This window comes from Mustela erminea, chromosome 20 (genome assembly GCF_009829155.1).
Source record: "Mustela erminea isolate mMusErm1 chromosome 20, mMusErm1.Pri, whole genome shotgun sequence".
In the NCBI taxonomy this organism is placed as follows: Eukaryota; Metazoa; Chordata; class Mammalia; order Carnivora; family Mustelidae; genus Mustela; species Mustela erminea.
In genome coordinates, this window is record NC_045633.1 from 8,245,917 (window position 1) to 8,260,089 (window position 14,173).

General features: G+C 43.5%; 1 long non-coding RNA gene across 2 annotated transcripts in view; it reads left to right on the top strand.

The window, feature by feature from the left end:
* The first annotated feature begins 1,211 nt into the window (after nucleotides 1–1,211).
* Nucleotides 1,212–14,173, top strand: part of LOC116580798 — a 29,717-nt gene continuing 16,755 nt past the window's right edge. Inside the window, exon 1 of one of the 2 annotated variants that reach the window (XR_004281794.1) lies at nucleotides 1,212–1,718. This is a non-coding gene — a long non-coding RNA (uncharacterized LOC116580798). Of the gene's footprint in view, nucleotides 1,719–1,919; nucleotides 2,042–14,173 lie in introns of those variants that run through there. The other variant, XR_004281792.1, reaches the window with a different exon arrangement.

The window sequence follows — 14,173 nt, forward strand, 5'->3', positions numbered from 1 at the left end:
GGGCATCAGAGTTCTCTGAGTCCAGGGCTCTGATCTCCCTCCGAGGGCCATTGCACTTGGGAGGATGAGTCCCTGTCATTCGGCCTGGGGATGTGGGGCCCAGCCTCAGGATTCGTCAGGGAGAGAGGTGGCTTGAGGGAGAGGATGCTGCTCTTTGGCAGGTAGTTTCTAGTGCTTGCCCTGTGGGGAAGTGACCCCGAGCCATCTCCCTCCCTGCCCTGTCCCTGCTGCGTTCCTCCTGCACCAGCAGGGCCTAGCTCATGTTCCAAAACCAGGCCCCAGTCCTGCAGTCTGGATCTGGCACAGAGGCACAGCTGATCTCAACCCAGAGTATTTGAGAATAAGGTCCATGTTCTCCCTCTGGAGCTGGCAATGTGCAGCAGGATGCGGGGTTGCTATCGTCATGTTGCCTGCCCATCCTGACGTGGGATGTGAGGTGGACAGTTTCAACCCGTGCAGCCTTCTCTTACATCCAAGCAGAAACGTCTACTTCACCTCCTCCTGCTTGTGAAGAGATGGCAGTTAGTAGTCGAAGGTAAAATTGGTTCCTTACCAGACTGGTGGAAAGGATTTCATCCATCTACCATGTCTAAAGTCCCTTTCATTGAAAATAGGATCTAAAGAGACATGCAGTAAATTCATAACGCATCTGTAGGTCCCTCTAGGATTGCATTTTGACTCTGTCACCTATGTGTCACCAAACATTTTATTGGCATGGTCGAAAATTCTCGCAATCAAGATCTTGGTGCTAAATGATGTCTTGTATCAGTGGACTTTCATATATCGTGACCTGAGCGGAAATTATTCCTAAAAGGAAGAAGGAAAGAAAAATTCAAAGAGTGTAACGGGTGTCAGTGACTTATGTCGTAGGAACATTTTGGTGGGTAAACACAGGTGTCTGTTCCTTTACATTTGTACTTCCATAGTGTGTATTTTGTTTTGTTTTCAAGACTTGACTTATTTATTTGAGAGAGAGTGAGAGCATGAGAGGGGAGAAGTTCAGAGGTAGAAGCCGACTTCCCTCGGAGCTCGGAGCTGGGAGCCCGATGCGGGACTTGATCCTGGGACTCCAGGATCATGACCTGAGCTGAAGGCATTTGCCCAACCAACTGAGCTACCCAGGTGCCCTGCATTCTGTATTTTTGAAGGGAGCAGGGCAAGCACTCCAATTTATGTAATGACATTGTCAAATTTGGCTTCACTCATCACTCAGAGAGGAGAAGGAATCGATTTTTGGATCTGAGGTGCTGTCGTAAAGGCCTGTCCCAGTGTAGGGACAGGCTTCCTGGGACCAGAGCAGCCTCAGTGCCTCCCCCAGAGCAGCGCCACACCCCTGCACCCCATTAGTCCCCCAGTGCCCCCAGTCCCCTCAACCCCCTCATTGTCCCCTTAGAGCATTGCGGAGATTCCCAGGGCAGCCGGCAGAGGGCGCCCGCATGCCTCCAGCCAGCGGGGCTGTTTGCTCCTGTGCTCAGAGCCTTAGGGGTAGGCGGTGCGCCATGACGTCATCTGACGCTGGGTTCCTCAGGGCACGAAGGGTTTGTGCCGCCAGCTGAGGACCCTCAGACCCTCAGACCCTCAGGGCTGCATTTACAGCAAGTTCTGACGCTGCCCCGGAGAGACCCTCGGGTCTTTGCAGCAGCTTGGTGCCTCCTGTGGTGTGATGCTGGAGTGGCCTTGTTGGCTGAGAGCTCTGGGCGGCCTCCCGAGACATGCTGGTAGGTGAGCCGCCTCGTTGTTGCATTTTTCGTGTTGTTCCCACAGTTTGGTCCTCATTTTCCCCGAGGGTGTTTGAATAAGACCTATTTTACTCAGGGCCTGATCCCTGGCCCCAGGGGTCGCGTAGTGCCATCCCGGAGATGCCGTGGTTGGTTGGTTACAGATGCAGGCTTGTTTCTGGGGAGAAATCGGGACTCAAATTAAGAGGAACAGGAGCAGCATGTAGCTGTGAGGTGAAAACCCCAACTGCTGACTCTCGGGGCGCCCTAGAAGAATGCACTTGGGACCCACTTGCTGATTACTGCTCGAATCAGAGCCCCAGGTAAAAACAGTGTGCCGTCCAGTTTCTAACCTTCAAGGTTAGAATTACCAGCAAATGTTGGGTTTGTGGAGAAGGAAGGAAAACTGAATGTAGGCCACAGAAGCTGTGACTAAACCTTTGGCACACTGGGGGATTTGGGCGAGGTTCACTGTTGTCAGAGAAAGGAAAATTTGAAAGGCTGTTAAGAACCAGAAGTGTATTGGAGGCATCTGGTAGTTCAAATCATTATGGCTTCTCATGGGTGAGTCTGTTGGAGGAGGTGGGGGGTTAGATAGAGAGATGAGAATAGAGTTCTGCTAGCTAGAATAGTGTAGTACCCATGTGCAAGTTCAAGTCCATGTCCTGCTTTTGGTTCCCCCGTTTATATGGAGTGGTAGTGTGTCAGAACACCCCCTACCAAAGCCTCTTCCCTCTGCTGTGACGTTCCCCTTATGACTTTGCTCGTTCTGACCAAGATTTGCCTTGATAAACGAAATAAGTCAGTCAGAGAAAGACAGGTACTATACGATTTCACTCATTTGTGGAATTTATGATATAAAACATGGGAGTTGCACTGTGAAAAGTCTGCTCTACTGTAGTGTGGTTAGGTTGAATAGAGGCAACTTGATCTTTGCTTTATATGATATAAAACATAAAAGAGAAGGAAAAAGAGGCAAACCAAGAAACAACTCTTAGCTAGAGAACAACTTGCTGGTAATCAGAGAGGTGGTGTTTGGGGGCATGGGTTCAACAGGTGAAGGGGATTGAGCCTTACTCTTGTTCTGGGTGCCAGGTGTTGCATGGAAGTGCTGAGTCACGATTTTACACCTGAAATGAATAGAACAGTGTATGTGAGTTAACAGTAATGTAAATTAAAACTTTAGGGAAATTTCCCTGGAAGAATTTTAAGTCAACAGTCAAGTTTTTTGTATTTAGTGGTATTGTGTTTCAGTGCTAGCAAAGCCTTCTCTGGTTGGCCTGTCTCATGTTGGAGGGTATGTGCATGACAGCTCTAAACTACTCAGGTGACCGCTGAGGAGCAGGGAGGGTTAGAAGGGAGAAAATCTCACCAGCTCCCCATGTGAAGTCTGTATCTGCTCAAGATTGAGATCAGTGAGCCCACATCCCCTCACTGGTTCTCGGGATCTGAGAGACAGCAAGTGCAGAACCAAAGCAAGGTGACGATTCCAAACCATATGTTGGTTCTATACCAGGACCCTATATATGAAAGGAGCCAGCTGAAAATATTTATTGGCACTCGTTTGGGCTGAAGGAGGAAGGTTTTCTCCCTATGAAGGCCCACCCAGAGTCCTGTATGTCTCCTGGAAGTGTCCTCCATGAGTGGCTATGAGCGAAATAGTGAAATACTGGGAAAGCGCACTGACTGAAATCAGGGAGCACGTTTGGGGACATAGAGTACACTGAAAAACATGAAGCATTCGTTAGAGAACATGTTGCAAGAATAGGAATACTTCCAGGACATTTCCAAACAGTATTGATTTTTCAGAAGAACTGTTTAGAACTCTATGTGTTATCAAAAGTGATCTGCTATGTTGTAACTTCAGAACCATGCATTTGGATTTCGAATCAGGATTCAGTTAGTAGTAGAGGTAAAGGAACGACTTTTGAACTCTGAACCTTCTAAACATCTAGAAATGCTCACAAGATCAAAGTGAGTTTTTTCTGGAAAGGTGATAATCCAAAGAAGTTTCCTCCTTTTGGAAGAGACTGGGAGATGCAGAAAGTGGCATATTCTTTGCACAGAATATGGAGAAGGAGCAATAGTGAGGAGAGGAATGCAGGCCTTGTCGGGACATGTGGGGAAAGGGGTCTCCCCAGATGTTTTGTATTTCAGTTGGTGCAGTAATAACCTTCTTGTGACCAGATGATGTACAGGTCAAGTCAGGCATTTGGTGCCTTCATTTAAGGTATCCTGGGGACCCAAGAATGCATTCCTGGGGTTTGGCAGTGCAAGGTTTAGTTAGCAGTATTGGAGAGGGGCCTCTCAGGGGAGGTTGGAGAGAATCTTTGTGTTGGTGTCTTTCCCAACAGAATGTCCAGGTTGCAAGGTGTGACGGTCACGGTTAGTGTCCCTGGGAGTGCACTGGGAAAAGTCTGCTCTACTGCAGCATGGTTAGGTTGAAGAGAGGCAACTCGATCTTTGCTTTATTGAAATATATCCCTTTTCCAACTGTGGGTCCAAAGAGGCAGAGGTTGAATGCACAGTGTCCAGTTTCTATCTCCCAGGGGGAGAGACTGGTTTCCAAAAAGGGGTGGGCTCTAGATTTAGGAGTGACGGCAATCCCTTTGACCCAGGTAGTTGGGAAGTCTGTGTTGTTTTTGCCAGTTGAGTCCCTAGTATTGCGGTCATTGTGTGAGACTAACTTTGAAGACAGAGGACAGTAATGTACAATGACATTGTTGTAAAACTAGGGAAACATCACAAATTGGTGAAACGCCTGCATGGTAGAATGGATTTTCTGGTCACTGTGTATAGTTCAAGAGGGTTTCCCAGGGAAGGGTAATTTTTTCTAACAGGATTTTAGCTGCAGAAGAGTCATTGGCCTTTCTCCAAGGGAAAGCTTTTGTCCAGTGAGAAGACCTATAGGCACATTGACTAACACCTTCTTATATCCATGAGATGAGGAAATTGCATGAAATCCAGTTGCCAAATGTCTGATGGTTCACTGTGTGGTTCAAAATGCCCAGGGGAGGTATGGACTTATTTCCCAGGATTATATTTTGGACAGGTGGGACAAGCAAGGTATGCCATTTTTGCAGGTGTTGTAACATTTCCCCATCCATAGTGGTTCATGAATGCTCTCAAGTTGTCAGCAGAGCAATTGTTTGCTGTTGGCACAGTTGTTAGGAGTGGGAATTTTAGAACGTTGGGCAGGGCCAGATTGTTCTTTGCTCCAAGCCCAAAATATCTCTTTTTATCCAGGTGTCATTAGATTTACAACATTGTTTCTCCTTGTCTGGGCCCCATTTTTTGGGCATGTCTGGTCAATTATTCCAACTTCTCAGTTGGTTGGAAATCCCTCCTGAACGTGGCAGAGGTCTGGATATTTGTGTCCTTTTGAGAAGCTTTTTTGGACAGAATATCAACGAGGGGGTTTCCTTTGGCTTCCCGGGATCCAAGTGCAGAATATCCCTGGGACCTTAATAATGGCCAGATCTGCAGGCAGAAGTGTGGCATCTGATGCGTTTTGAACATGGGCACCATTTTCCATCTCATCCCAATTGTAGGGATGGAAACCTCATTGATTCCATAATATTCCAGAACCATGAACGAGCTACCCAAAGCACAAACCGAGTATCCGCATCCATGTTTGTGGTCGTGCTGTTGGCTAAAGTAGAAGCTGGAGTAAGGGCGTGTAACTCATCCTGCTGGCCTGAAGCAGCCAGAGGGAAAGGTGCTGCCTCAGTGTGTTCAAAGGGAGTTGCAGTAGCATACTTGTCATGATATTTGTCATTTTCCTCCTTTAAAGAGGAACCATCAGAAGAGCATGGAAAGTCTGCATCGGTTAGAGCAGTTTGCTGCAGGTTGTCACAGGGAGCCAGCAGGTGATCTGTCAGTGTGAAGCGGCTGTGAGGGTTTCATACGTGAAGGGGGGCAGAAGGGTGGCAGGGGTGAGGCTGTTGGAACCAGAAAGAGTTCTGTTGGAGTGGTAAGCAGGAGGATTTCATAGGAGGTGAGGTGACCGGCTGGAAAATGCTGAGTGTGAGGCGAATTCAGAAGGGCTTCTACTACATGGGGCATGGGGATGGTGAAAGGGGATGCTGTGACGAGTTCTTCAGTGGCCTCATCCCAGAGGGCGGGGGCAGGGTGGCTCTGAGGTGGGGGGCGTATCCCCCAGCCACGGCATCTGCCTGTTGATGCCAATAGCCTACGGGGTGATGGTGCTCCCTGTGTCCTGGGGTGAGCACTCCAAGGGCATTCCCTTCCCTGTCACACGGAGGGAGGGAAAAGGGAAGTTGATAGTGAGGAAGCCCGAGGGAAGGGGCTGTTGGTCGACTTCTGTTTCAGGTTTCAAAGGCTGTGTCATCCCCCTTTTTCTGATTAATAGTGTTAGGTTTGTCAGTGTTTAGTAAAGCCTGTCGTGGCTGAGAAGTTTGGAATCCACTGTTGACAGTAGCCGGTTAGTCTAGGAAAGCCTGGGTATAGGCATTTCGTTTTAGGTTGTGAGAAGTTGAGGATGCCTTGAGTCTACTTGGATCCAGATGTGGTCCTTGTTCTGAGATCAGGTGACCTAAATACCTATCATGTATTTGAGCAAACTGCAGTTTTTCTTCGGAGCCGTTATGTCCCTTTTAAGGCCAGAAGTTATCCCAGGTGGATGCTTTCTTCTCAGGAGGGAAGCAGAGATGCCAATCATTTACAAATTGTAACAAAGGAGAGCCCACAGCACACTTCCTGGTTGTGGTGGGCAACATGTGCCAAGGGAAGAGGGAGATCTAGGCCTCCAGCCGTGAAATGAGTAAGTCACAGGAACATAAAGCAGAGCGCAAGGAATACAGTCAGTAATCATTGTAATGGAATGGCATAGATGGTAGGTCTGCTTGTGAACATAGCATAACATTTAAACATTTAAACTTCCATAATCACTAATTGTGAGCCTGACACGAATGTAACATTGGGTGTCAACTGTAGTAAGAGAAAGAACAAGAGATAACTTGGAAATCTGGAGTCTCTTTAGATCCTCAGAAGTCGTAACTCCAAAGGGGCCGATTTCAACAGGTTTGGGAAAGGAGGGAGCAGAGGGAGCTTCAGAGGAAAAAGCAGGGTAGTGAAGGGATCAGAGGGTAGGATCAGGGGAGATGAGAGGGCGCAGAGAGAGCAGAGGGAGATGGTGCCAGATGGGGCCTGATGGTGTGGCCTGAGCACAAGGTTGTTGCCTCTGCTGTGTAGACAAAGAAGGTGAGAGAGGGGAAAAAGAGGACTCATAAGCTGTTTTATCTCTCTAGTTGTATGATTATCTCATTTAGTTTACAAATTGTATACAGAGAGATGCATTTGTAGTTTTGATAGCATTTGGAAGCTTCAAAATACTGATTGAAATAGGCATCCCATTTTAGAGCCATGGTTGTCCAATTCAGCTTTGAGAAAATTAATGTTGGGATGATCAAAATTTCTTCATCGTGGCCTTTGAAGTTTTATTTCTGGTTGTCATGCCATTGATTTGTAAATGTTTATGCAGAGGGACCATTTTTTAAAAATTTGTTAATTTTTTGAATCTTATTTTTTTAACACATAATTTATTATTTCCTCCAGGTGTACAGGTCTGTGACTCATCAGGCTTACATATTTTTCAGCACTCACTATTGCCCATGCCCTCCCCAGTGTCCATAACCCAACCACTCTTTGCCTACCCCCCTGCCTCCCAGCAACCCTCAGTTTGTTTTCTGAGATTGAATCTCTTATGATTTGTCTCCCTCCTGGTCCCATCTTATTTCATTGTTTTCTTCACTACTCCCCAACCCCACCATTCTCTCTCAAATTCCTCATATTAGAGAGATTGTATGATAATTGTCTTTCTCTAGATTTACTTAATTAGCTCAGCGTTTAACCTTAGTCTAGTTCCATCCACATCATTGCAAATGGCAAGATTTCATTATTTTGGTAGCTGCATAGTATTCCATTGTGTACATATACCACATCTTCTTTATCCCTTCATCTGTTGATGGACATCTAGGTTCTTTCCATGGTTTGGCTATTGTGGACATTGCTGTGATAAACATTTGGGTGCACGTGCCCCTTCGGATCACTACATTTGTATCTGTAGGGTAAATACCTAGTAGTGTGATTGATGGGTCATAGCGTAGCTCTATTTTCCACCTTTTGAGAAAGCTCCATGCTGTTTTCCAGAGTGGCTACACCAGCTTGCATTCCCAGCAGCAGTGTAGGAGGGTTCCCCTTTTTCCACATCCTCGCCAACATCTGTCATGTCTTGACTTGTTCATTTTAGCCATTCTGAATGGTGTGAGGTGGTATCTCATTGTGGTTTTGATTTATATTTCACTGATGCTGAGTGTTGCTGGAAGTCTTCTTTGAAGAAATGTCTGTTCATGTCTTCTGCCCATTTAATGATTGGAATATTTGCTCTTTGAGTGTTGAGTTTGATAAGGTCTTTATAGATTTTGGATACAAGCCTTTATCTCTTCTGTCATTTGAGCATATCTTCTCCCATTCTGTCTGTTGTCTTTTGGTTTTGTTGACTTTTCCTTTTGCTGTCCAAAAGCTTTGCTCTTGATGAAGTCCCAATAGTTCATTTTTGCCCTTGCTTCCCCTGCCTTTGGTGATGTTTCTAGGAAGAAGTTTCTGTGGCTGAGGTCGAAGAGGGTGCTGTCCATGTTCTCCTTAAGGATTTTAATGGGTTCCTGTCTCACATTGAGGTCTTTCATCCATTTTGAGTCTATTTTTGTGTGTGGTGTAAGGAAATGGTCCAGTTTCATTTTTCTGTGTTGGCTGTCCAATTTTCCCAACACCATTTGTTGAAGAGACTGTCTTTTGGGGCGCCTGGGTGGCTCAGTGGGTTAAAGCCTCTGCCTTCAGCTCGGGTCATGATCCCAGGGTTCTGGGATCGAGCCCCGCGTCGGGCTCTCTGCTCCGCAGGGAACCTGCTTTCTCCCCTCTCTCTCTCTGTCTGCCTTCTGCCTACTTGTGATTTCTCTCTCTCTGTCAAATGAATAAAATCTTTAAAAAAAAAAAGAGACTGTCTTTTTCACATTGGACATTTTATCGTGCTTTGTTGGAGATTTCTTGACCATAGATTTGAGGGTCTACTTCTGGGCTGTCTCTTCTGTTCCATTGATCTTCGTGTCTGTTTTTGTGCCAGTACCGTACTGTCTTTATGATGACAGCTTCGTAATAGAGCTTGAAGTCTGGAATGGTGATGCCACCAAGTTTAGTTTTCTTTTTCAGCATTCCTCTGGCTATTCGGTGTCTTTTCTGGTTCCATATAAATTTTAGGATTATTTGTTCCATTTCTTTGAAAAAAATGGATGGTATTTTGATAGGGATTGCATTAAATGTGTAGATTGCTTTAGGTAGCATAGACACTTTCACAATATTTGTTCTTCCAATCCATGACCATGGAACGTCTTTCCATTTCTTTGTGTCTTCCTCAACTCTTTTCTTGAGTAGTGTATAGTTTTTCCAAGGAAAGGTTCTTTAACTTCTTTGGTTAGGTTTATTCATAGGTGTCTTATGGTTTTGGGTGTAATTATATATAGGATTGACTCCTTAAGTTCTCTTTCTTCTGTTTTGCTGTTGGTGTCTAGAAATGCAACAGATTTCTGAGCATTGATCTTATATCCTGACACTTGACTGAATTCCTATATGGGTTCTAGCAGTTTTGGAGTGGAGTGTTTTGGGTTTTCCACATCAAGTATCATATCATCTGCAAAGAGTGGGAGTTGGACTTCTTTGCCTATTTGGATGTCTTTTATCTCCTTTATTGTCTGATTGCTAAGGCTAGGACTTCTAGTACTATGTTGAATAGCACTGGTGATAGTGCACATCCTTGCTGTGTTCCTAACCTTCGGGGAAAAGCTCTCATTTTTCCCCATTGAGAATGATATTTGCTGTGGGTATTTCATGGATGACTTTGATGGTATTTCAGGATGTACCCTCTGTCCCTACATTGTGAAGGGTTTTGATCACAAAACGTTGTCATTTGTCAAAAGCTTTTTCAGAATCTATTTAGAGTATCATATGGTTCTTCTTCTTTTATTAATGTATTGTATCACATGGATTGATTTGCGGATGTTGAACCATCCTTGCAGCCCAGGAATAAATCCCACTTGGTCATGGTGAATAATCCTTTTAACATACTATTGGATCCAATGGCTAGTATTTTGGTGAGAATTTTTGCATCCATGTTCATCAAGGATATTGGTCTGTAATTCTCCTCTTTGATGGGGTCTTTGTTTGGTTTTGGGATTGAGGTAATGCTGGCCTTATATAATGAGTTTGATAGCTTTCCTTCCATTTCTTTTTTTTGGGACAGTTTTAGGAGAATAGGTATTAATTCTTCTTTAAATGCTTGGTAGAATTCCCCTGGGAAGCCGTCTGGGCTCTTGTTTTTTTGGGAGATTTTTGATGACTGCTTCAATCTCCTGACTGGATATGGGTCTGTTCAGGTTTTATATTTCTTCCTGGTTCAGTTTTGTTAGTTTATACGTCTCTAGGAATGCATCCATTTCTTCTAGATTGTCAAGTTTGCTGGCATAGAGTTACTCATAATATGTTCTTATAGTTGTTTGTATTTCCTGGGTGTTGGTTGTGATCTCTCCTCTTCCATTCATGTTTTTATTAATGTGGGTCGTTTCTCTTTTCTTTTTGATAAGTCTAGCCAGGCATTTATCAATCTTATTAATTCTTTCAAAGAACCAGCTCCCAGTTTTGTCGTTTTGTTTTACTGTTCTTTTGGTTTCTATTTCACTGATTTCTACTCTGATATTTATAATTTCTCTTCTTCTGCTGGATTTAGGCTTTCTTTGCTGTTCTTTCTCCAACTCTTTTAGGTGAAGTGTTCGGCTGTGTACTTGAGACCTTTATTGTTTCTTCTGAAAGGCTTGTATCACTATATACATTCCTCTCAGGGCTGCCTTTTTTGTGTCCCAAAGATTTTGAACAGTTGTGTTTTCATTTGCATTTGTTTCCATGAAGGTTTTCAATTCTTCTTTAATTTCCTGGTTGACCCATTCATTCTTTAGTTGGATGCTCTTTCATTTCCATGTATTTGAGTTCCTTCCAACTTTCCTCTTGTGATTGAGTTCTAGCTTCAGAGCATTGTGGTCTGAAAATATGGAGGGAATGATCCCAGTCTTTTGGTACCAGTGGAGATGTGATTTATGACCCAGGATGTGATCTATTCTGGAGAATGTTCCATGTACACTAGAAAGAAAGTGGATTCTGTTGCTTTGGGATGGAATGTTCTGAATGTATCTGTGATGTCCATCTGGTGCAGTGTGTCATTTAAAGACTTTATTTCCTTGTTCATCTTTTGCTTAGATGATGTGTCCATTTCATTCAGGAGTTTGTTAAAGTCCCCTACTATTATTGTGTTATTGTTGATACGTTTCTTTGCTTTTGTCATTAATTGGTTTATATAATTGGCTGCTTCCATGTTAGAGGCATAGATCCTTAAAATTGTTAGATCATCTTGTTGGAGAGACCTTTTTGTTCCCATGTTAGTGGCATAGATATTTAAAATTGTTAGATCTTCTTGTTGGATAGGCCCTTTATGTATGATATAGTTTCCTTCCTCATGTCTTATTGTACTCTTTGGCTCATAATTTATCTGATGCAAGGATTGCCACCCCAGCTTTCTTTTGATGCCCATTAGCATGGTAAATTGTTTTCCACCCCCTCACTTTAAATCTTGATGTGTCTTTATGCCAAAAATGAGTTTCTTGTAGACAGCATATCAATGGGTCTTGTTTTTTTAATCCATTCTGGTACCCAGTGTGTTTTCCCTGAGGCATTTAACCCTTTTACATTCAGGCAAGCTATTGAAAGATAAGAATTTAGTGCCATTGTATTGCCAGTAAGGTGACTGTTACTGTATATTGTCTCTGTTCCTTTCTGGTCTATTACTTTTAAGCTCTGTCTTTGCTTTGAGGACCACTTTCAGTATTTCCTGTAGGGCTGGTTTGGTGTTTTCAAGTTGTTAGTTTTTGTTTGTCCTGGAAGCTTTTTCTCTCTCCTTCTATTTTCAATGACAGCCTAGCTGGATATAGTATTCTTGGCTGCTCTGTTTCTAGTTTAGTGCTCTGAATATATCATGCCAGTCCTTTATGGCCTGCCAGGTCTCTGTGGATAAGTCCTCTATCAATCTACTATTTCTACCATTGTATGTTACAGTCATCTTGTCCTGAGTTGCTTTCAGGATTTTTCTCTTTGTTACTAAGACTTGGAAGTTTTACTGTTAGATGATGGGGTGTAGACCTCTATTTTATTGATTTTGAGGGGTGTTCTCTGTGCCTCTTTGGTTTTGATGCTTGCTTCCTTTGCCATATTAGGGAAATTCTTTACTATATTTCACTCCGATATACCTTCTGCCCTCTCTCTGTATCTTCCTCTGGGAACCCAGTTATTCTAGTATTGTTTCATGTTATGGTATCACTTATCTCTTGAATTCTCCCCTCATGGTCCAGTAGTTGTTGGTCTCTCTTTTGCTCAGCTTCTTTATTCTCTGTCATGTGGTCCTCATATCACTAATTCACTCTTCTGCCTCACTTATCCTAGAAGTAAGACATTCCTTTTTTCTGAAGATTTTAATTATTTATTTATTTGACAGACAGAGATTACAAGTAGGCAGAGAGGCAGGCAGAGAGATGGGGGAAACAAGCTCCCTGCTAAGTAGAGAGGCCAATACAGGGCTTGGTCTCAGGACCCAGAGATGTGACCTGAGCCAAAGGCAGAGGCTTAACTCACTGAGCCACCCAGGTGCCCCAAGAGGTTCCATTTTTTTATTGCACTTCATTAATAGCTTTTGAAATTTCAACTTCATTAAATTTTATTTTATTTTAATTATTTTATTTTATTTTGATTTTCTTTTATTTCTCCAGAAAGAGATTTTCTTTTTTTTAATTTATTTTTTATTTATTTTCAGCATAACAGTATTCTTTATTTTTGCACCACACCCAGTGCTCCATGCAATCCATGCCCTCTATAATACCCACCAACTGGTACCCTGACCTTCTACCCCCCGCCCCTTCAAAACCCTCAGATTGTTTTTCAGAGTCCATAGTCTCTCATGGTTCACCTCCCTTTCCAATTTCCTCCAACTCCCTTCTCCTCTCTATCTCCCCATGTCCTCCATGCTATTTGTTATGCTCCACAAATAAGTGAAACCATATGATAATTGACTCTCTCTGCTTGACTTATTTTACTCAGCATAATCTCTTCCAGTCCCGTCCATGTTGCTACAAAAGTTGGGTATTCATCCTTTCTGATGGAGGCATAATACTCCATAGTGTATATGCACCACATCTTCCTTATCCATTCGTCCATTGAAGGGCATCTTGGTTCTTTACACAGTTAGGCAACTGTGGCCATTGCTGCTATAAACATACAGATGGCCCTTCTTTTCACTACATCTGTATCTTTGGGGTAAATACCCAGGAGTGCAATGGCAGGGTCATAGGGAAGTTCTATTTTAATTTCTTGAGGAATCTCCACACTGTTCTCCAAAGAGGCTGTACCAACTTATATTCACACCAACAGTGTTAAGAGGGTTCCCCTTTCTCCGTATCCCTTCCAACACATGTTGTTTCCTGTCTTGCTAATTTTGGCCATTCTAAATATTTTTTTTTAAAGATTTTATTTATTTATTTGACAGAGAGATCACAAGTAGGCAGAGAGGCAGGCAGAGAGAGAGAGGAGGAAGCAGGCTCCCTGCTGAGCAGAGAGCCTGATGCGGGACTCGATCCCAGCACCCTGAGATCATGACCTGAGCCGAAGGCAGCGGCTTAACCCACTGAGCCACCCAGGCGCCCCTAATTTTGGCCATTCTAATTGGTGTAAGGTGATATCTCAATGTGGTTTTCATTTGAACCTCCCTGATGGCTAGTGATGATGAACATTTTTTCATGTGTCTGATAGCCATTTATATGTCTTCATTGGAGAAGTGTCTGTCCATATCTTCTGCCCATTTTTTGATATGATTGTCTGTTTTGTGTGTGTTAAGTTTGAGGAGTTCTTTATAGATGCTGGATATCAACCTTTTGTCTGTACTGTCATTTGCAAATATCTTCTCCCATTCCGTGGGTTGCCTCTTTGTTTTGTTGACTGTTTCCTTTGCTGTGCAGAAGCTTTTGATTTTGATGAAGTCCCAAAAGTTCATCTTCGCTTTTGTTTCCTTTGCCTTTGGAGACATATCTTGAAAGAAGTTGCTGTGGCCAATAGCGAAGAGATTACTGCCTATGTACTCTTCTAGGATTCTGATGGATTCCTGTCTCACGTTGAGGTCTTTTATCCATTTTGAGTTTATCTTTGTGTATGGTGTAAGAGAACGGTCGAGTTTCATTCTTCTACATATAGCTGCCCAGTTTTCCCAGCACCATTTATTGAAGAGACTGTCTTTTTTCCACTGTATATTTTTTCCTGTTTTGTCGAGGATTATTTGACCATAGAGTTGAGGG